The sequence below is a fragment of the Euphorbia lathyris genome, chromosome 1, assembly GCF_963576675.1.
Source record: "Euphorbia lathyris chromosome 1, ddEupLath1.1, whole genome shotgun sequence".
Taxonomy (NCBI): Eukaryota; Viridiplantae; Streptophyta; class Magnoliopsida; order Malpighiales; family Euphorbiaceae; genus Euphorbia; species Euphorbia lathyris.
In genome coordinates, this window is record NC_088910.1 from 67,435,169 (window position 1) to 67,460,038 (window position 24,870).

A 24,870-nucleotide genomic window follows, 5' to 3' on the forward strand; every position below is an offset into this window, starting at 1 on the left:
TAAACGGTAAAAAATGTAACAAACAGACGGAAGGACTAAACAGTTCACTGAGAAAAAGGTTAGGGACCTTACCATGTGTTTTTGAAAATACAGGGACTAAACAGTGTGTTTTGTCAAAATATAGGGACTAATAAATTAATTACCCTAAAAAAAATGAGTAATTACAGTTCGATTCTAACTTTCAACTAGTCATAACTCACGAGGCCCATTAAAAATCACTTAAAAGGTGCTTTAAGAATTTCGCTAGTTCAAAATTTAGGAAATTAAAGTTCAAAGTACAAACCCTAAAGATTAATTAGCCTTTCTCTCCTCAAATTTCTCTCTCTACTCTCTCATCGGCACAACTACCGATACGCAACCACGATGACAATAAAGACATCTACGATCTGTGAGTTTGTCTCTTTGATCATCAGTAATCACTATTCATGAATCTCCATCATGATATGTGATTGTTTTTTTTAATATTTTAAACTCGTGTGGAGTATTTTATAGGGATTTTATTTTTCTATCTTTTATGTATTTATTCTATACATGTAGGATGAATTTGGTTAAAACTCGTCAAAGCTCGCCAAAAGCTCGGTTCAATCAAAGCTCGGTCCGAAACATTAACAAGACAATACTAAGTGATACGGTACTAAGTCATTTGAGCCTCTAGCAATTAGGCTCCGTTATGGTCCGAAGATCTCAAATGGGCCTAAGTCCACCAAGGCTCGTAATAGCGTTAATCTTGGTCGAAGCCTGGCTGAAGTCATGGCTTCGGTCACCTTGATCAGCCGAAGGATGTCTTCGAAGATATATTTGGGAACATGTGGACCAATGAGCATGCTGGATTCCAATCGCATAAATTTTCTATTAATTGCTTTTAAGTCTCAAAACTTCTTTATCTTCCCTCGTTTGAAACCCCTGTATTAATTGTTTTTAACCCTCAAAACCACTTTATACTAAATCTATAAATTATTATTATTATTATTACTAGTCGAAAACCCGTGTGATGCACGGGGTATGAAACTTTTATATAATTTAGATAAATAAATAAATTGACATATTTACTTTTAAATAATTTTATATCATGCTATGAAAAAAATTTATATTATGTATATTTGAAATTAATATATATTTTTTAATGATAATTCAAATTAAATTAATTTTAAAAATAATTGACTACTTTTTTTTAAGAATTTTAACTAAAGATGAATGATTTATTTATTTTTACAAAATTCAATGATTTGTACTTTTTAGGAATTTTAATATATTTTCATATTCCAAATATTCTGTGAAACAATAATAATAAAATAGCAGATTAATTAAGAAATATATTAGAATATAATAAAAAACCAAAAATTGAATTAAACTATAACTAAAATTAAATATTATATTTACGATACAAAAGAATTACAATATAGGTTAAACAAAAATTGAATTAAACTACAATTAAAATTAAATATTATATCTACGATACAAAAGAATTACAATCTATGTTAAAATGGAAACAACATCAATATATTATTCTATAAACTATTACAATCAATACTTTTCTAATGTTGCATATGAAGAAACTTTATCAATTCAATATGTTACATATAAGGGTAATTAATTTATTAGTCCCTATATTTTGACAAAACATACTGTTTAGTCCCTGTATTTTCAAAAACACATGGTAAGGTCCCTAACTTTTTTCTCAGTGAACTGTTTAGTCCTTCCGTCTGTTTGTTAGATTTTTTTACCGTTTATGACTTCAGAAATGACAAAATTACCCTTTACTATTTACCTTCAAACTTCAGAAGAGGAAATCCAATTTAGAAGAAGAAGCTATTTGTATGGAGAATAAGAAAAAGAACCGATACAATGCTTACGAATTTGAACGATTAAGAAGAAAATCAAGAAAAAGAACATTCAAAATTGATTTCAGATGCATTAGAGTTTAAAGGAAAGGAAAATAAAGGAAAAGAAGAACGCAAATCCAAATTGACTAACAGAATCTTCATGAGAGTCTAACGGCAGGGACTAAACAGTTCACTGAGAAAAACGTTAGGGACTAAACAGTTCACTGAGAAAAACGTTAGGGACTTTACCATGTGTTTTTTAAAATATAGGAACTAAACAGTATGTTTTATCAAAATATAGGGACTAATAAATTAATTACCCTACATATAAAAAAATAAAATTCGTAAGAATTAGTCACAAATTCATCTTGATGATAATTATTTTGGTTGATGGAATTTCATGATCACCAAGTATTCGAATTCAATTATTCATTCTGCTACAATAACCCAATATATCTAATTGAATCAGTTTAAGATGATGATTTCTCCTATTTTCATCTCGTAATATCTCATCAAGACATTCGATCAATTTGTTCTTCATTCTTTCACTATATAGAATATCAGTCATACTCGCAGATATCACTTATTTGACTTCATTAATATTTTCTAATAATTATATATTCTTGAATTTTGTAAGTAAGAAAAACAAACAAAAGAATTGAAAAAAAATGAAGGGACGAAAAAGATAATTAGGAGAGAACCATCTTCCTCTCGGGTTTTTTTTTTTGAAAATAAGAGAGAATGTCGAGACATAAACGTATAAAGAGGAGAGTGAAAATATTTTTTGCCCATTAATTAAACATTTTATTTTTTCTTAATGAAGTATTAAGTCCATAAATTAATTTTAGTTAAATAGAATTAAATCGCAATTGTAACCACTCAGTACAAAAAAAACGTTAATATTGTCTATCATGGCCAATGAATATAATGGTGGAATACTATCTGTCATGCTTTATATAGAAGTTTATTTGTGACTTTTGGATTTCCTTTGCTTTGTGTTTTTTTTATCTTCTTGTAACTTTTACTGTCTTTTATTATTTTAATTAATAGGTTAATAATTGTTTAATATATTATAAATATAAATTTGTTATTTTTAATTAATTAAATCTTTTTTATTTTGATTTTATACTACGTTGACAACTCATCAAATTCTTTAAGAATAAACATCTTATCAAGCGTATTAGACGCTTACAATCTCCTTATCTAGAAAATTGGGAAAAAATAACTTCTTGATAATAATAATAATAATATAACATAATTTATATTGAAATAAACTTCATTGTAAGTATAATATTCTAATATCTCTTTAATATTTTATTTAATATGTCTCAAATTTCAATGAACAACTATCGTGTGAAACTTTATATCTATTTGTACAAAAATGCATAAAAATAAAAAATACAATCCATATCAATTAGCTAAACTCAAACTAAAAAAATGAGTGGATTTCAACATGTTCCGAATTAGAAAAATTAATATAACTTCAATTAAAACTAAAAATTGAGTTCATAAAAAGCCGAAAATCTAAATTTTAGTTAGAGTTAACAATCAAAACGATAACACCTAGGAACATATACTAAAAAAGAATGCAAATATACAAAATCTTTATTTTAGTCATTTTGAAAAATAAATAAATAAAAAAGAAAACATGGATAAGGTAGCGAGAGGTATGGAATCTGGATAACGACAGAAATGGAATTTCATCTCTGAAAGATGAAACTATAACAACAATTGTTTAATAAAAATAAAACAACAACACAATTGAAAAAGCCAAAAATTGAGTTCATATAAAGCCGAAAATCTAAATTTTAGTTAAGAGTTAGCAATCGAAACGATAACACCTAGCAACATATACTAAAAAAGAATACAAATTTACAAAATCTTATTTTAGTCATTTTGAAAAAAAAAAGACAAATGAAAAAGAAAACATGGATAAGGTAGCGAGAGGTATGGAACCTGGGTAACGACAGAAATGGAATTTCATCTCTAAAAAATGAAACTATAACAACTATTGTTTAATAAAAAGAAAACAACAACACAATTGAGAACAAAAATAACTACAACATATGAAAAAAAATCGAATAATTACTTTGAGAAACATAAGAATTTTTTGTAATTTTTGACACTTTTGTGTTTTCCGGTTTTAGTTGTTCATACATCTTCTATTTCTGTCGGATTTCTTCAATTGAAGCTATCAATTTGGAAAAAAAAAGACAAATAAAAAAGAAAACATGGATAAAATAGCGAGAGGTATAGAACCTAGGTAACAACAGAAATGAATCTGAAAGATGAAACTATAACAACTATTTTTTAATAAAAATAAAACAACAACATAATTGAGAACAAAATAACTACAACATATGAAAAAAAATCGAATATTTACCTTCAGAAATATAATACTATCTATCGTGACCAATGAATATAATGGTGGAATACTACCTTTGCGTTGTGTTTTTTCATCTTCCCGTAACTCTTGCTTTCTTTTATTATTTTAATTAATAGGCTAGTAATTATTTAATATATTATAAATATAAATTTGTTATTTTTAATTAATTAAATATTTTTAATCTGATTTTTTACTACGTTGACAACTAATCAAAAAGACCTCTAAAACACTTCTTCTAATTTCTCTGTGCTTCCGTAATTATATATAGTATAGATTATTAAGTCTTATTTACATTTTTTTCTCAATAGATCTATTTTTCTTCTCAATTTTGGTTGTAAAAAATATTTAGTTGTACTCAGGGGCGGATGTAAGGGGGTCAAAGGGGGCATTTGGCCCCCTTCATCCATTTTTTTTAGTTCAAAAAGAAGGGTTAATGTACAAAAATATCCCTAACGTTTTGGATCAGGAGCAATTTTACCCCTAACGTCTAAAATGATGCAATTTTATCCCTAATGTTAGAAGCAAAGAGCAGTTTTACCCCTAACGTTGATAAATTGAGTCAATTTGAGAAATAATTCATCAAACTGTCTTCTAGGTCATGAATCTTCTCATCTACAACACACGCGTTATTTTATCAGTAACAAATTACAAACATATGTTGGGATGTGAAAAAAATAAAAAAATACTGTTTTTTGTACGAATTAGACAAAAAAATTTCAAAAAATTCACCGAATTTATAAATATTAATCTCCAATTTTAATATTAAATTACAAAAAACATTATATCCTTTTTTTAGAACAAATTTATATTCAATTGGTGCAAAATAAAGAAAAAAATGACTTTATTTTATAATAGTGTCTGAAATTGATCCAATTTATAAATGTTATGGGTAAAATTGCTCTTGGCTACTGTTTGCACCAAAAATAAAGTTTTTTTATTGCATACCCTGGTTTACTCTTTTTCATGGGATAAACTTTTCTTTTTAGGAAACTTTTTCTTAAAAGAACATTTTAGGAAACTTTTTCTTAAAAGGTCTGTTTAGGAAACTTTTCATTTCGGGAAACTTTTCATATTTTCCATTCACTTAGGATTTCCTAGAGTGAACCTCAATTTCCCTCAGGGGAAACATCTAAAATAGTGTACCAACTTCCTATACAGTGTACCTCAGGGGAAATCAACTTCCTATGTAGTGTACCTTAGGGGAAACCATGGTGTACCTTAGGGGAAATTATAGTGTACCTCGTGGGAAACCATAGTGTACCTCGTGGGAAACCATAGTGTACCTTAGGGGAAACCATGATGTACCTTGGGGGAAACCATAGTGTACCTCGTGGGAAACCAACTTCCTGTAGTGGACATCAGGGGAAACTTGAAGTAAACTTAGGAGAACCAAGAGCCAATTAATATTTTAACATGTTTTTTATGAGCCAATTGAAAAGAAGGAAAAATAGAAAGCGTGAAAATCAATTCATCGTGGAAGTCAAAATGGAGCGGTTACTCACGAAAAGAAGGAATCACGATGAGAACAGCCCCCAATCAACAAACTCAACAACTCAACAAACTCAAGCAAAAACTCTAGCAAATTATCCTTAGACTTCAGCATCTTTAGATTTCTCAGTTGTTCCCTTAGTTTCAATTTTCAAATCTAAAGTCCATTCATTTTCCAGTACATTTTTATTTTATTTGTTGTTCAATCGTTTCTGTAAGGTCGGTATCGTTTTGATAATCGAATCTCTGGAATTTTACGGTCTCTTTTATTCCATACAATCGTTTTGATAATTAGAAGTTAGAAAGCGCACTCAATTTCACTCCATAGTTCGAGAATACTATAATTCTCTGGCACGCCCACAATTTCCCACGAAAGAGCCAAACAAAAATTGGCACGCTCTAAAGAATAATGATAAGAACAACAAAGATCCTGTAGTAGCCAGCTCTAAAGAATAAGAGATTATGGCAACGGGCAATGTTCCACATATGGTGGAACGAATTGAAGCTGGAAATGTTGTTAACCCTAGAGGACAATCATGGATCTCTATAGAGATCCAAAATTCACAATTCTTGTGGAGACATTTCAATTCCATTGAAAAGAATCTGGAAGCTATAAGGAGCGATCGAATCAGAAGATGGACAGATACTCGAGAAGCTATCACAGCCAGGGGGCATCAAGAGTGGAGGAAGCCATGTTCCGCAAGGCTCATTGGAGTCCAATGAAGGATGTGGTGTGTCCATCGCTGAGAAGTATCAGATTCCACCTTTGAGGGAGGAAGTTGTCTCAAATAAGGCTGCTAGTTCTGCAGGCCAAGAAAATTCTAGTAAGTCACCTGCTCCTCAATGTTTTGAAAACACTAATACTACCTCCCATACAGCTTCATATCACGAAGAGACATGAGGCTACCATATCATTGGAGAGATGGGGGGCAACCATAGAGGAAATGGGAGAAACACTAGAATTCCTAATGTGCCTTATGTTCACCAACAGATTGGCAACCCTCAACAGATTCCCCTAGTTACTACGGAGATCATCCGAGAAGCTGTCCAAAAACTATATGAGTATGGCCTCCGTCAAGTTGGCCACTTTGAGTTTCACAAGCCAAGAAAAAAAAACAGCGATGAGATGCTAAGTCAAGGGAGAAGTAGGAGGTGAAGTTGAGGCTGGTGAGAATTCCTCTGATTGAGGAAATTAGATATTAGTATGAAGGTGATACAAAGGCCGACTCCACGGCCTATATATTTTGTGTCACCTAGAGAGTAATCATGCAACACTTTTAAAAGCTAACACCACGGCTTTTGAAGAATCAAGCATGAAATTTACGTTCCTCAAATTTATGCTTGAGGGGGGCAATTGTTTGCACCAAAAATAAAGTTTTTTTATTGCATACCCTGGTTTACTCTTTTTCATGGGATAAACTTTTCTTTTTAGGAAACTTTTTCTTAAAAGAACATTTTAGGAAACTTTTTCTTAAAAGGTCTGTTTAGGAAACTTTTCATTTCGGGAAACTTTTCATATTTTCCATTCACTTAGGATTTCCTAGAGTGAACCTCAGTTTCCCTCAGGGGAAACATCTAAAATAGTGTACCAACTTCCTATACAGTGTACCTCTGGGGAAACCAACTTCCTATGTAGTGTACCTTAGGGGAAATCATAGTGTACCTCGTGGGAAACCATAGTGTACCTTAGGGGAAACCATGATGTACCTTGGGGGAAACCATAGTGTACCTCGTGGGAAACGAACTTCCTATAGTGGACATCAGGGGAAACTTGAAGTAAACTTAGGAGAACCAAGAGCCAATTAATATTTTAACATGCTTTTATGAGCCAATTGAAAAGCAGGAAAAATAGAAAGCGTGAAAATCAATTCATCGTGGAAGTCAAAATGGAGCGGTTACTCAATGTGGTGGAGAACGTGGATTAGTGGAAAGAAGCAGGAAGTTACCTCCAACATCTATAAAAAGAAGGAATCACGATGAGAACAACCCCCAATCAACCAATTCAACAACTCAACAAACCCAAACAAAAACTCTAGCAAATTATCCTTAGACTTCAGCATCTTTAGATTTCTCAGTTGTTCCCTTAGTTTCAATTTTCAGATCTAAAGTCCATTCATTTTCAAGTACATTTTTATTTTATTTGTTGTTCAATCGTTTCTGTAAGGTTGGTATCGTTTTGATAATCGAATCTCTGGAATTTTACGTCTCTTTTATTCCATACAATCGTTTTGATAATTAGAAGTTAGAAAGCACACTCAATTTCACTCCATAGTTCGAGAATACTATAATTCTCTGGCACGCCCGCAATTTCCCACGAAAGAGCCAAACAAAAATTGGGACGCTCGGTGGGACTCACAAAAGAGCCAAACAGCTACAAACATTAGGGGTAAAATTGCACCATTTTGGACGTTAGGGGTAAAATTGCTCCTGACCCAAAACGTTAGGGGTATTTTTGCACCTTAACCTTAAAAAGAAGCAGTATAGGTAGAGGCATGAGATCGTTTTCAAGCTATGACAGATCGTAGATGTCAATTGTCACCTCGTAATCCTCGATCTACTTAGCATTAGAAGTTTTTTTTTTATTATTTTAAGACATTTTGTATCGAATAGCAATTATGTATTAAAGTATATTTTTTTAATTAATGCTATTTTGTCTAAATTTTTTTTATATAGAGTTTTGCCCCCTCCCTCAAATCCTGGATCTGACACTGGTTGTACTAATGTAATAAGTTTTACATGTTAGTTTGTTGAGGCTCAACTTCAAAATTTTCCGTTTCCTTTTATTTATTATGTTTAAATGGATTATTTTTTATGTATTATTTAAATATGTTTTTAATTTTATAAATATGTTTAAAGTTGAATATTTAGCAAACTATCATACTGGCTTATTAGTTAGAAATGAGTAACTCATAGCTATGTTTTTTTTTTCCTACACAAGACATATATTTTATAGCAACAAATAATATAGCTATAACCATATTTTTATTTTTTATTTTTGTAGCAATAAATATTCATAATTAGGTAATTTGATAAGCTAAAATTTGAGGTATGTAGCCTACGACAAGCTGCATAATTTATTTTGTTGTAGATAAATTAATTTGCTACACATATTTTTTGATTTAGCTAGATTTTATTTGGAACAGAAGATGTTGTTTGTTGTAATCTAAACATAGGCTTTGGAAATTGTCTTGGGTTGGCTTGAGAGTTTTGTTGATGAAGTCTAATAAAGCAATGGAATGCTTTGCTCGTGCCTGAAAAAATTGGAAGGATCGATTGCAGTCTTTACTTGTGCGAGTTTCTTGAAGTTGTTGTTGAAGTATCGCAGACCCCAAATACTTGCTTCTGCAAAGCTGGTGTTTCCTTTCATCTTGTTTTTTCCCAAATCCAGATCCCTATAGTTTAAGCTGCTGGCTCTAGGGTTTTTTGAAACATAAGGTTCCATATATGAATGCACATTTTTCATCCATTGCAAATACTTTTGGCTTTCCTCTTCCATTTCCCAAGATACTATGTACTGTATTTGGTATAAAGTTTTATTTCTATTCGGGTATGGTGTTTGGAATTCTGAAATCTCACTCATTCTTCCTCCATATGGTGTTAACACCAGATACTGCGTCTCTACTTGAACAAGTCTCTCATATAGCCTCTTCAATCCCATTTCTGGAATAGCTTTTTCAACATAATCTGATTTTGCTTTGAAGAAGCTATTGGATCCTGATTTTCGATCAAGTAGAACATTTAAGGAACTGTCCATTGGTAAATCATCAATGAAAAGAACAGACCGAATCCAACTCGTTTCCATGCAGTTTTCGGGCTTCAAACTCAGCTCTGGGAATTTAGCTTGCATGATGGAGACAAGATTTACAGGATTTCCAAGAAACAGTGCGTAGAATGAAACTCGAATAGTTGAGACAACTGTATCTACAATGGAACGCATATAAAGCTCAGGAGGAAGTAGTGGAGCAACAGTTTGCCACTTATAAAGAAGGTTGTGACCACCTTCTTCCAAAGTATGAGCAACATGGAAAATAGTTACATTTGGAGGAACTGAAACCAGCTTTAGTTTCCATAAGAAAATGATACCAAAGCTTGCTCCTCCGCCTCCTCGAATGGCCCAGAAAAGGTCTTCCCCCATGGAATTTCTGTCGAGAATTGTTCCATGAGCATCAACCATTTTGGCGTCAATTACAGAATCAGCTGCAAGGCCATATTTGCGAGACAAGGTTCCCAATCCACCACCACTAATATGTCCTCCAACACCTACTGTAGGACAGGTTCCGGCATTGAAGGCATAATGATTGGTTTTCTTGGCAATGTTGTAATACAATTCGCCTAGAGTTGAACCAGCCTCAACCCATGCGCTTTGATTTTGAATGTCAATATTGATGGATCTGAAATTGAAAAGATCAATCAGAAGGAACTTTTGATAGGAAACATAAGAGAGACCCTCATAATCATGCCCTCCGCTTCGTGTTCTTAGCTGAATATCATTATCCTTAGCACAAACAATGGCTGCTTGGATTTGAGAAACATTGAAAGGTGTGATGATAAATCTTGGTTTGGGAGTTGAAGATGTTAAGAACCTCTTGTTTCGAGCTGAAGATCGTAAGAGAGATGAGTATGAACAGCTGTTTTGTGAATGTAAAATGCGTGAAAGTGGGTTGGAGTTGTGTGTACGAGACCAAAAACATTTCACAAAATTATCATCAACTGAATCCGAAGATGAACACAAAAGGACAACAAAAGTGTGCCAACACCTAAGAGAATACCAAATTTTGCCCTTACCATACTTACTTTTTGGTTTCTTTCCTCATTCATTTAGGTTTAGACTTATATATATATTCAAAATCTTTTCATTTGATCCTTAATTATATATGCCGTCAGGATAATTAATAGAAAGCAGAATGTTTGAATAATCTACTTCAATACTAGCCTCAGTGCTACCTATTCTATGCCGTAGTTATTATTGTATATGTTTCAATAATCTACAGTAAAACCTTTATAAATTAATAATGTTGGCACCATGAAATTTTATTAATTTATCGAGTATTAATTTAGTGAATTGGTCCAAATCGGGACTAGAAGAAATTATTATTTTAAAGAGGTTATTAATTTATCGAATATTAATTTATAAAGGTTTTACTTGTACTTCTTTATTAGCAACTCAAAATTTTGTAGCCAATAATGAAATGGAATCCACTTTTGTAATAAATTATACAATGATATAGGTTCAGAGTATGGGAGAAACAAGTGTGAAGAATTTTATCTTAAACCAACGAAAATGAATTCTCAAGTTTAATTAGCAATTAAGGGAATTTCACGTGATGAACGAGTCTTTTAACATTGGATTGAGCCTTAAAAAAAATATCTCAATGCATAAAATGTTGATATTGATAATGATCATTCTACAATTGGTAGCTACATATAAAGGCTAAAAACGAAATCATAAAAGCATCCTCTAAAAATAGCTAAAAATATCCTTACAGAAGATATCTAAACACTACGTCGAAAACCCTATCCTTACCTAAACTTTTTTCTACAAAAAAAAAAAAACACTACGTCGAAAACTCCTTTATATGACGGTTAAAACCCGTCATCCCGAAAAAAAAAGAACTATTACAGGATTCGTTGCCGTCTGATGATCCTTCAGATGACGATTAGGATTGTCAAAACTGAAATACTAAATGAATTGAATAAATGTATTTCGTGATGAATTAGGGTTACAGAGATTGTGTATTTATACAGATAGAAATCTAGGCTTACCCCTAATGCTAACCCTAGAGATACAGATAAGAGTAAAAAATATTAGTTACAGTGGAAGTCTAATATGTGCTAATTGGATATGCATTAACAGCCCCCTCAAGCCGATATCGGGGTACAGAGCCGAAGACGATCCTGAAGTAAGAGAAAACAAGTGCTCGATAATGACTTGGTCAAAATGTTTGCAACTTGGTCATCAATGGGAATGAAATAAACAGACAATAAACCATTGGCAATCTGTTCCCGAACAAAGGTAGTCCAATTCAATATCTTTCATACGGGCATGAAACGCATGATTGAAAGTGAGGTAAATGGCACCAACATCGTCACACCACAACTTAACAAGACGTAGAATAGGAAAGCATAATTCTTGTAGAATTGACTGAATCCAAAGTAATCCAATTGTGCCATTAGCAACAACTTTGTACTCACTCTTTGTGGAAAGGCTCACCATAACCAAAGACACGTAATTTATTGAAGTCCAGATTTTTATTAAATGTTTTAAAGTAAGGTGAAATATATTCTAAAGCACACGAGTTGTAAGATAATTGATTAATCGAACACTATGACTCATATCATAATTTCAATTAGGGATGGCAACGGGTAGGGTACCCGCGGGTAATGCCATTCCCAAACCCTTACCCTTTTATTTTTTAATTACCCGTACCCGTTTCATTATCCTAACGGGTATACTTTTTGCATCCCATACCCTTCCCATTTAATTCGCGGGTACCCGCGGGTACCCTTACCCGTTAAGAATCAATAAATAAAAAAATATTACAAATTTAACAAACTATAAATTTAATAAATCATCAATCTAAAAATTGAACCTTAATTAATGAGAATAAAAGTAGCTTAGTGGTATCACTCAATTGTTGAAAAATAAATGGTTGGGGTTTAAATTTCACATCTTACATCTAAAAAACAATGATATTTATTAATATAATTTTTTTATGACGGGTAACGGGTATCGGGTACCCTAGGGGGTATTCCCATACCCGTCCCATTACCCTAACGGGTAATGGTTTTGATCCCATACCCGTCCCATACCCTTTTATACAGGGTACGGGTAGTCCCATTAGGGTCGGGTAGTGCCGGGTACCCGCGGGTACACTACCCGTTGCCATCCCTAATTCCAATACTGTAAAGGAATAGACGCAAGTGTTCACAACATGCCTTATTTTACGTTCGGAGATACCATTTTGTTCATGTGTATGTGGACAAGCGAGTTTGTGAACAATGCCATGTTGAGCGAAAAAATAGCACAATTTCTGAAATTCACTCGCATAATCAGAATAATTTTTTTTTACTTTTGCATAATAGTGACAAACAATCATGGCATGGAATTGATAAAAGATAGATGCAACATCACTTTTATTTCTAATAAATAATATCTGGCTAAACCTAGTGAATTCATCTATAAAAATAACAAAATAATGGTGCCCCAGAGTGGACTAAACCGGGGTGGGCTCCCAAACATCAGAGTGTATGGACTCAAACATAAAAATACTTTTTGCAAAAAACAGAAGGTAAATTAAATTTAGAAAACTTGGAGGCTGGAATATTGTTTTGTGTGATGACCTGATTGACGGTGCGAGAGTGACAATGTCTAAGACGAGCATGCCACCGTGAGTGCGAAATCTTCTCACCTACCAATCCTTGCTTCAATGTAATGGGCAACATGTATAGTCCATCTCTACTCGGGCCTCGCAAGAGGATTTCCTTGCTGATCTGATCCTTGATCAAAAAATGAGAAGGCCAAAATTCAAAGTAACATGAGTTATCACGAGAGAATTTTTGGACAGAAAGTAAAGATTTAGCGACTTCAGGAACCAGTAAGATATCTTTAAGTTTAAATTAATAAACTGTAGAAGTACCCAAATGACAAATAGGCAAACCTTGACCATTACCGGACCTATAAGGGGCATATTGATGCAGACTATAAGCATTGTTAATCATATGATGAGTGACATCAGTATTCAGATATGGGGGTTGATTTGTGCCATCAATAGTGTCAAACTTGGCCTTACCAGAAGGAGTCTGGTTCCATGTCATATGGGCTTGTGGATGGATGTGTATGTTCCATCCCGAGGTAGGGCGAGAAAAACCATAAGGTTCTGGACCAGTGCTCTGATTCTGACGATTTGATGAGCACTGATCATCCTAATGACGAGTGTCTCCGTATAGATAGCAGCTGCTACGCTTTTTCTTTCCTTTAGATTGGGAAGAGTTTGGTTCATCAGTTTTAGTGGACAGGGTGGCCATTGGAATAAGGTCTGCACTTCGAAGTAAGAGTTCATGATGGGCTAGTTCATCGTAAATCTCAAACCACCCAATATGAGTACCACGATGAATATTGAGGGTGGTGAGTGTTGGGAATTTTTCTCGATTGCGACAATTTAGCGGAAGCGATAAAACAATTTTATTGAATTTATGAGGTTTACAAGAGGGCACACTCTAGAAACTTTCTAGAGTTACAATGAGATAAAACAAAAATAGTACACTCCAGTGTTTCTCGAAAATACTCCGAAATAATTATCTTTACTATTTTTATCTCTCCCCAAAATATTTAAACTACCCTCTCCAAATTAAAATCTCCTAACCGGAGACTTAATTCTCACAAAACTCTCTTAATTCATTTTGCCTTGCTCCCTAAACTCTTAATGCTCTCAAACTCATATTTTTACAAAATTGTGTGTTTTGCTCCATCTCCTCCTTGGCTTTTATAGCTCAAGGAGGGAACATTGCCAGCAATTAATATGCTGGCAATGTTTACCTTGACCACCAAAATTCGGTGGTCTAATTTAGACCATTGAATTTGGTGGTTATTTTCACACCATTTTTCTTTTACTTTTTTTTTCTTTATTTTTTTAATAATTACAAATTACATAATCAGTTCCTAATTAATACAAATTACAAAATAACTCTTCATTAATCGGGACTTCACAACAATTCCTTAATTGTTTTAAATTAATAGTTAATTTTCTCAACAATCTTCCCCTTAACCATTAATTTAAAACTTTCATTTTTATATATATATATATATGATGTACTTTCCCATCATCACCTTGTAAACAGAGCACTTCTCTCCGCAAACGACTTCTCGGTGCACTACTCACCGAATCAATGATGTACTTTCCCATTATTACCGGAGCACTTCTCTCCGCAAACAACTTCTCGGTGCACTTCTCACCGAATCAATTTGTTGATGCACTTCTCATCAACCTTCAACTATTGGAGCACTTCTCTCCAAATTAAACAAATTCTTTTTCATCAACATGGTGTGCCAAATTGACACTCTTTTCTCTCTTGTTCATGCAATTCCATTGCACGTGCCCAAACTTTTTACACGAAACATTGAGGCTTTCCCTTGTTCATGCAGTTCCTTTGCACGTGTCCAAATTTCTTACACGAAACATTGAGGCTTCCCCTTGCCAGCAGTCCTTCCCTCAACTGCTTGATCCTAGATAAATTCCCAACAGTGGTATCAGAGCTATGGTTCAATATTGGGGCTCCTGCCAATAAATTCCCAACAGTGAGGACCCCAAGGTATTCTGATCCAAGATGCTTGCCGGAGTGCCTGCTGCAGCCAATTCATTTGTAATAGTTTTAACTTCCTGAAGATACGCCAACCCTGGATAGATCATTCCTCTTCAACTCATTGATTTCAATAGTTAACTGAATTCTTCGATTCTCAGAAACAGTTCCATAAGTATGTTCGAGATCAAACTATACTAACCTGGAAGTTTTGGGATTGGTAACTGTAGGGATAACATCTTCAGATATAGACATAAGAATGGTGGCTCGGGTGAGATGATCATGCCATTCCCATTGATAAGAAGAAGGATTAAAGACTAAATTGTTAGGATTATTGTAATCAATCCCAACAGCACGTGGAATAAACTTAGCGGATGGTGGTGATGTTCCCATGCAATGAATGTCAAAGACCCCCATGGCCTGAAGAGTGGCAATCACATAAGTCTTCCATATTCTATAATTAGTGGGGCTAAGTTTAACAGGGAATTGTGGTATATGAGTGGAAGCAAACGAAATGGAATATGGGGCCAGCAAGGAATCAATGCATTGGGATGTGGGTGACACAAACATTTGAGCACAAGGAGGAATGGAAGTAAAATTTGAGGAAGGGTTCGATTAAATCGAACATGAGTTGAAAGTAATTGATGACGTAGGAAACATAAACTGTATATTTCATGAAAGAGACCTTGATGTTTCAATCCATTAAGAATTTCCCCATTAAACTCCATATTGTAACTTGTGGTTGAACAATAACATCATCACCCGGAAGAACCAGTCCCCCTGAATTCTCTTCCTCTAAGGTCCCACGAGCACAAGGATTAGTGATATGATCCATTAGAATCAAGAAAGGTAGCAAGAAATCACCAAAGCCACACACTAGAGAAAACTAGTCAATTGCAATACATTCTTACTTTCAATTTGGTGTACGTAAGTATTTGTTTAATTCATCACTAGTCCAAATAGTTTTTATAATGTTCCTCACATGTAAGTTGTATGTAATTCCCATGACATGATTCAATGAACAAAAAAATATGGCTTAATACATCATTTGCACCCTAAACTAATCTAAAAGATTGATTGGCCCGTAAACTTTCAAAATATCCCAATAGCTCATGCACTTGTTTAAATTTTCTCAATAGCCCCCTCAATTTGCTATCAAAGGAAAACAATCAGTCCAGGAATTTTCTGCATTCGCTGGTTTTGCTGGTGCTTGTGCAGGTAATAATTCAGTTCGAAATTCTGAAATATATGCTGAATGGATAATACATTCAGGTGCTACTACACATATGACCTCAAATTTAGGCATAATGACTAATGTTACCAAGTTGACAAACACAAAAAGGATTTTCCTACCAACAGGAGAAGTACATATAGTCAGTTTCAGGGGAGAGGTGTTATTTCAGAAGAATTTGCAATTGCATAATGTTCTATATGTTCCCAATTTTAAGCAAAATTTGATGTCAGTTGGTAGATTGTTGAAAGATCAACACATTACAGTGAAATTTTGGGCTGAAAATTGTGTTTTGCAGGACCTGAAATGTGAGGAAATCATTGCAGTGGGCAGAATAAAGAATGGTTTATACTATTTGAATGCTGAATCCTTCAATAAAGATGTAATAATGAATTTGTCTAGTCCGAATAGTATGCTTAGCAATAAGTTTACAGTTTTATCTACAAAAGAAGATTGTTCTGTTGTGTTCTTGTGACATAGAAGACTTAGCCATATGGCTTCAGATAAATTGTCACATGTATTTCAGTTTCCGAACTCTCAGCAATTTAGTCAGTGTGATGTTTGTTTAAGAGCTAAACAAGTCAGACAAACTTTTTGTAATAGCTCTATTAAATCAATAAAAGTTTTTGATTTGCTACATTTAGATTGTTGGGGTCCTTACAAGAAGACTTCTTTGAGTGGAGATCGATACATGTTGACAATAGTTGATGACTTTAGCAGAGTAACTTGGACTATTCTATTCAAACATAAGGATCAAGTAGCCAGCTTGTTAGAAAATTTCTTAATCTTGGTCAAAACACAATTTCAAATGGAGGTGAAATTTATAAGAACGGATAATGGGACAGAATTTATTGGAACTAACACTCAATCAATTCTTCAGAAATATGGAATAGAACATCAGAAAACTTGCATTTACACTCCGCAGCAAAATGGAGTTGTGGAGCGCAGACACAGGAGTTTGACAAATGTTGCAAGGGCATTATTGAAGGAAGGTTCACTGCCTATCAGGTTCTGGGGGAAGCAATACTTCATGCCACAGTGTTGTTAAATGTGTCTCCTACTAAAGTGTTGAAATGGAAGACCCCGTATGAAGTTCTATATATAATAAGGTACCAAATTACACAGATTTGAGAATTTTTGGATGTGCAGGGTATGTTTTAAATGTCAACCCTAAGAGGGGTAAGTTTGATGACAGATCGAATCTGAGTATATATCTGGGTTCTTCAGCTGGTCAAAAGGGGTGGAAAATGTACAATACAATTACACAACAATTGTGTACCTCAAGAGATGTCAAATTTTTTGAAAATGTTTTTCCTTATGCAACTAACCAACTCAATTTGCAGGAAGTTGCTAATTCTCATAATGGCAATGAGGATTTTAATAACATTTTCAGGTCAATTCCATCAGATGATGAAGAAGTTGAAGTCCTTACTGCAGATAATCATTTGACAGACACATCTCTTATTGGTGATTCAACTTCAACTTTGCCTGTAGAGACAACAGTTGATGCTCCTACACCCTTGTTACCTTCAATTGCAAGCAACATGCCTCATCGACAGCATACCAAACCAGGATGGATGAGAGATTTCGTGATTAATCAGATTTCTCATGAAGGAAGCAGTTCCCTTTTGTACAGTCAAGAGCATACAGCTTATATGGCAGAATTAAATAAAGAATATGAGCCAAAGAATTATAATGAAGCTAAAGGGAATCCTAAATGGGAGAAAGCTATGTCTGAAGAAATTGAAGCCTTGGAAAGGAACAAAACTTGGAAGCTTATGCATCTACCTTCAGGAAAGACAACTATCACTTCCAGATGGATTTTCAAAGTAAAATATGCTCCTGATGGAACTGTTTCTAGGCATAAAGCCAGACTTATGGCTCGTGGTTATAACCAAACATATGGAGTGGATTATCATGATAGTTACTCTCTTGTTACTAAAGTAACCACGGTGAGAGTTTTTCTTGCAGTGGCTACGGCCAACAATTGGCCAATCCAGCAGATAGACATTAATAATGCTTACTTGCATGGATCAATTGAGGAGGAATTATACATAGAAGCACCAGCAGGATATGATAGTCAAGGCATGGTTTGCAAACTGGAAAAGTCCTTTGATAACTTGCTAGATTCGATTTGATGATCTTCGCCGCGGTTACCTGCAAAACAAAACCGGAGACAGGATCTCCGGGAAAACTCTCCGACGATCAAGTCAGTTTTATGGGAAGGTTGGTAAATTGATACTGGTATTGTGGGGAAAAGATGTGAAAAATGTACCTTCCCATTTGCTTCTATGTCCTTTTTATAAGTGTTCCTAGGTAACCGCCGGGGGCGGTTACTCTTTCCAGGCCACGTCCCTTACGTGGCTACAAACGTGGTCTCGTTTGTTTTGAGTGGGAGGTTTAATGCTCCGTTTAGGATTTCGGAGCGGTTACTCGTTTTACCCGCTTCCTTTATTCGGAGCCCGTTTGATCTTGAACCATGGGCCTAAGTATAGGTTGGGCCCGTGTTTATGATTCGGCCCGGTTTGGTTTCACGGATCATCACATGCCTCCCCCTTAGTTTGGCAAGAGCCCTTTAGGGTCTTTTCATATATTATAGGGGACTCTTCGTCTTCGTCTGGATATTCAAAATTCGAAAGTGGTTCTTTCGTTCTCCGTCATTTCTTCTCCGGCGTCAACCCTTTAGCGTTCGTTCTTCTCTGTGTTCTCTTTCACATGTAAGTGTTCCTTTCCGCAACTTGTAACTCGTTCGACCCTTTTCTTATTTCTGCTCGTCTTTCTTCGTTAATATGTCGAACACTGACCTCGATTTCGCACCGTTCGATGAAAATTACGTTCGCGAGGTGTCTCATGAGGTTGATGAGATGGTTGATAAAGTTTCAACCAGCTCTCCTTGGTCTGATTCCCATCCCGCCGATTTTCTTCATCTGGCGAATACAACTGATGAGGGTCTAGGTTTTGACCCTAAGAAGTTGATTCCACCACCTGTCCCAACTCCCCGTTTATTACCAAAAAAGGACAGGTTGGGAAGCCTAGTTTGCCGCGAGACGATTGATGACTTGCGGGAGCAGTATCCTTGGCTCCAAGGTCTGGAAACCATCATTCCCGGGGAGAATAGAGGGTCGGGCGACTACCCAAAGGGGTATTTCACCATTTTTGTCGCCCAGATTATCTGCGGTTTCACGTATCCGCTGGCGGATGAGATTGCTTCCATCCTTGGTGGTTATGGAATCGCACCCGGACAACTGCATCCCAACGGATGGGCCGACTTAACCTTGGATAAATTTTTGGCGGATTGTCTGGAGGTTCCCCTCTCGCTCAAGATTTTGTCTAAGCTTCATCATTTCAAGGGTTCGGGGGAGTACTTTACTTTCATCCGACAGAGCGGTTACTACGGCTTTGATGAGAAGTCGAACAAAATCCGTGAGTGGGATAAGTCCTATTTCTTCATTAAGTTCCATGAAGGGAATCCAAACTTTCTTCGCTGCTGGGGCCGACCCAATGTAAAGAGTTTGAACTTTGGTTACCCCAGCAAGGACGAATCCGATATTATAAAGTTCTTGAAGAGCACTCCTCCTTTTGTATGGACATATAATCAGGCATTCCATATGCTAAGAAGCCGAGTAGCGATTGCCTACCGCGAGGGAGATCGTGTTGTCTATATCCCTTATCGCGTTTTTGTACAAGGTACTATTAACTTATTTCCAAGTTGATGATTTCTTTTAACCCTTTGCAGGGGTGATCCTTTATCTCAACTCGCTGCAGATCGGGAAGCGAAAGCCCTGGCGAGAAGGAAGAAGCAGATGGCGAGAATAACTTCTGTTGCAGGGGCGAATTCTCCTGTGGGGGCGACTCCTTCTGTTGAGGCGGCTTCCCCCCCAATTGCTTCCGTTTCACAGGGCCCCGCTTCTGTTTCTGAGGAGCTTCCCTTAAATAGGAAGCGGAAGAGTAATGTGGATGTGGAGTCTTCTCGCCCTAGGAAGAAGAATACCTCCGTATCCTTGACTTTCGGTGGTACATCTACGTCCACTCCATCCAAAGCCAAGGGCGGTCCCCCATTTCATGAGGTATCATAATTTATTCGCTCTTCTTGCATTATTTATTTTCTCTTGTCAATTTTCGCTGTTCTCCTGACCCTTCTCCTTGTGTATCCATAGCCGATTCCTGATATCAGCGGATGGTGGACCAGAACCTTTGGTAAAGCCGTGAGCTTTTCCTGTAGGGACATTGTTTCTTCTATATGCAATGTCCTTGGGCGACTTCCCTTCGCTTCTCGTGTGCGCGAACAGGTGCCGCTTCCGACTGCCATGGAGGGGATTGAGAAGCGAGCTATAGAGGTATATTGCTTTCCACTTATGTTCTATCCTTCAAGCGCATGTCTTTATTCGCTCTTTTTATTCGCATATCGTCTTATATGCAGATTATCAATTTCGCGGAGGGTGCTCTCTGCAGGGATGCTGAACGAGCTAGAGAGTTGGAAAGCCTTGGTACTGAATTGGCGACTCAGAAGTCGCTTTTTGATGATGTCCAAGGCAAAGTAAAGGTCCTTGAAGGTGCTTGTCAGAAGGCTATGAGCGAGAAGGAGGAAGCTCTCAAATCCCTCCAGGCTAAGTCCGATGAGCTTCAGAAAGTCATTGATGATCTGAATTCGTCCAAGGAAGCCTTGGAGATGCAAAAGAGGAGGGCCGAGGAGATCACAGCTGAAGATGGTGCTCGCATCTATTGGTATGGAGAGCGGATTCATGCGGCTTATGAGCATGGACATCCAGATCATGTACTTAATCGCCCCAAGGTTCCCATTCCTGAAAAGGATTTAGCTGAGAAATGGGACAAGTTGGAGGCCGAGGATGCTGATATGGATGAGGTACTTCTCCTGGATTGGCAGAGTTTTCATGATTCTCCAATTAGCTGTGAGATCCCAAATCAGAACGTAGAAGGAGGGGCACCACAAGATGTTTCCCACGTTGAACAAGATGTTTCTCGCTTTGATGCGGTTACTGATTTGATTGTTGGGGATTCGCTTGAAGCAGATCATCCCACAGGAGAAGATGAAGGAGCCGCTGAAGGCGAAGGGGGCAATAGAGGCGAAGGAGAAGAAACTGTAGTATAATTTTATTTATATCCGAACTGTTGTATGTAACAAACTGCCAGTATATATATCAACCGAGCGACCTTGCCGCCGCTTTTCATATATGTGCAATTGTTGTTTTATCCTTCGTCGCTTTAATGCCGGTTATTTTCGTATGTGACCCTTGCCTCTTGCCGACTTCGTACTTGTAATTTTTCGTAGTTAGTTTTGTTTTCATTAGGGTGGCCAGACCCTTTTCGCAATTTTTTGAGTACTCGTTTATTCGCTTAATTTTATGCCTTATAATTTTTCTTTCAAAAATAATCATAAGGTTGATCATAAGGTTTTGCGAATGATGCGTAATCATGCATCCGCCTTTCTTTAATAGGCAACACATTTATGTGTGTTTAAGATTAAACATAAGGTTTTGCGAATGATGCAACAATTGAATATCTTTATTGATAAAGAAAAAAGACTTCTTGTTACATGGGTATACAAACTGTGCGGGATCAAAGCCTCATTAAAACCTTTTATCAGAAAACCCAGTGGGAAAAACTCATAAAAGGAAAAAGAGTACTCGTCATTTCCCTGAACTACTCGACCTGTTTATATAGGCGTAGATTCTCTAGATTCCAGGTGCGCGGGAGCTTTTTTCTGCTCATTTCTTCTAGTTCAAAAGTCGATGGTCCCAGCTTCTTGGATACCCTGTAAGGCCCGAGCCAGTTGACGCCTAATTTGCCTTTGCCTTCTCTGGATTGTATTTTATCCGCTTTTTTCAAGACCAAGTTCCTCTCGTTGATTATCACCTTTCGCACCCTTCTGTCATGATACTTCTTGATTCTATTGCGGTATACTGCCATTTGCATGTAAGCTTTTTCTCTTCGTTCTTCTACCGAATCCAATGCATCTCTAATGTTGATAGGATTTTGGGTGTCACAATAATAAATTATCCGATCTGTAGGCGACTTGATTTCAACAGGCAGGACTGCTTCAGCTCCATAAACTAGCGAGAAAGGTGTTTTGCCTGTTGCTGCCTTTACAGAAGTTCTGTATGCCCATAGCATATGAGGTATCTCATCCGCCCAACATGTTTTTTTATCGCCTAGCCGCTTCTTGATTCCCTGAATCATGGCCCTGTCGGTAACCTCTGTCATACCATTCGATTGGGGATGATTTACAGAAGAAAAATGATTTCTGATCCCCATGCTTTCGCAATATGCTTTGAATTTTACACAGTTGAACTGGGTGCCATTATCAGTTATAAGCGTTTGTGGGATTCCAAACCGCATGATAATGTTCTCTCGTAAGAACTCGATCATTCGCTCAGGTGTTTGAGCGGTTACTGCCTCCGCTTCTACCCATTTGCTGAAGTGGTCGACTGCGACTATCAAGTACTTCCTTTTCTTTGTCGTTTCTGGGAACGGGCCCACTATATTGATCCCCCATGTTGCGAATGGCCACGCTGTCATTATAGTGACTTGTTCGGCTCCGGGAACATGCTTTTCATTCGCATGGATTTGACAGCTGTGACATTCCGCTACCATCTTTTGGGAATCCTCCACCACCTTTGGCCAATAATATCCCATCAACTTGACTTTTCTTGCCAACGCCGCGGATGCTTCATGTGCACCACAAATTCCTTCATGGAGTTCTCGCAGTACATAGTCTCCTTCATTGCGGCTAATACATTTCAACCATGGACATGTATACGATTTCCGGTATAAAGTTCCATCTCGAATTGAGTATCTCGCTGACTGCCCAATTAGTTTTCTGGCTAAGCTTTTATCAACCGGCAAATCTCCATGTTCCAGATATTGGCGGATGGGCATCCGCCAATCTTCATCATCTTCCAGCTCTTCGATGACCATAATCTGATCGACTTTGAATGCTGGTGCTGACCTTATTTCCAAATTGCATGCTTTTTGACTCCATGGTTCTCTACTCGCCGCTGCTTTTGCCAACTCGTCAGCCTTTGTGTTCTGGCCTCTCGGAACATGCACCATTTCCCAGACGACTCCCTTGTTTGTTAACTCCTGCGCCAGTCTGCCGACCATCTGATGGTACTTGACCAGATCCTCCTGTTTCACCAGATAATTTTTTGTGATCTGATTTATCATGAGTTTAGAATCGCTGTAGATGACCACTCTTTCTGGCGTAAGTTCATTAAGCAACTTCAATCCGCATATCATTGCTTCATACTCCGCGGCATTATTGGTAGTTTCGAATGTTAACTTTGCCGCATAGTACAGGCGAATAACATCCGGTCCTTTCAAGACTTTGCTCATATAGTACACTTGATATTGTTGCCCCTCTTCTTCCCGCACCATCACCGTGCATATCGCCATACTGGTGACGGATACGTAAAGAAATAAATCTTCTCCATCCTCTGGCCTGCTCATCAAGGGCGGATAGCATAGCAATCGCTTTATCCCCCTCAAATGCTTCTTGACAATCCGGCGTCCATTCAAAGGACTTAGATTTTTTGATGGCATTGTAGAAAGGTAGACATCTCCTAGCTGAGCATGATATGAATCGCCCTAATGCCACCAACCGCCCGTTCAGTCTCTGTACTTCTCTTATGTTCCTCGGTGTCTTCATCTCCATCACTGCTTTAACCTTCTCAGGATTCGCCTCAACTCCTTTGCTGCTAACAATGAAACCCAGGAACTTTCCTGCTCTTGCTCCAAACGTGCATTTCTCTAGGTTCAATTTGAGGCCATATTTGATCAGTACTTCCAGGATTTCTTTAATATCCTGCGGGTGGTCCTGCATCTTCTTGCTTTTAATGATCATGTCATCTACATAAATCGAGAAGTTCTCGCCTGATTTGTCTGAAAATATCTTGTTCATCATCCGTTGATATGTTGCTCCCGTATTTTTCAGTCCAAAGGGCATCACCTTGAAGCAATAAGTCGCCTGATGAGTTATGAACGACGTCTTGATCTCATCCGCCTTCTCCATTGGTATCTGATGGTAACTGGATTTCACATCGGTGAACGATAAAGCTTCAAATCCCGCAGTCCCATCTACCAATATATCAATGTTAGGTAGCGGATACATATCCTTCGGACAAGCTTTATTCAGATCTTTGAAGTCGACGCACATTCTGTACGTTCCATTTGGCTTTTTGACTAGCACCACATTGGCTAGCCACTCCGGATAGGTAACTTCTCGAATTGCATCTGATTCTAGCAAATCCGCCACTGCTTTTTCAATCGCCTTCTGCCGTTCTGGAGCATGTCCTCTCTTTTTCTGTCGCACTGGGGTTGCACCTTTGTCCACATTCAAACGATGGGTTGCTATATCTGGACTTATCCCCTTCAGCACTTCATTCGGAGCGGCGAATGCCGATTCGCATTGGATCAACACCTCGGTAATGGCTTTCTTCGTTTCCTCTGGAAGTCCTGTCGCTATCCGTACGTTCTTATCATTTGAGATGGCGAATAGTTATGTTTCTCCTAATGCTTCAGCCGGCAACTTCTCATCAACTTTATCCTCTCCATCTGGCTTCGGTTCAAGTGACAATGTATAAGCTTGTTGAGATATAAGTTGATCCCCTTCAACAATGACTCGCCCT

At 36.8% G+C, this 24,870-nt stretch overlaps 1 pseudogene; it reads right to left on the reverse strand.

Annotated features, from left to right (window-relative positions):
- Nucleotides 1–869: 869 nt before the first annotated feature.
- LOC136218342 (tetrahydroberberine oxidase-like) lies at nt 870–15,387 on the reverse strand (annotated as a pseudogene).
- Between the last annotated feature and the right edge of the window lie 9,483 nt (nt 15,388–24,870).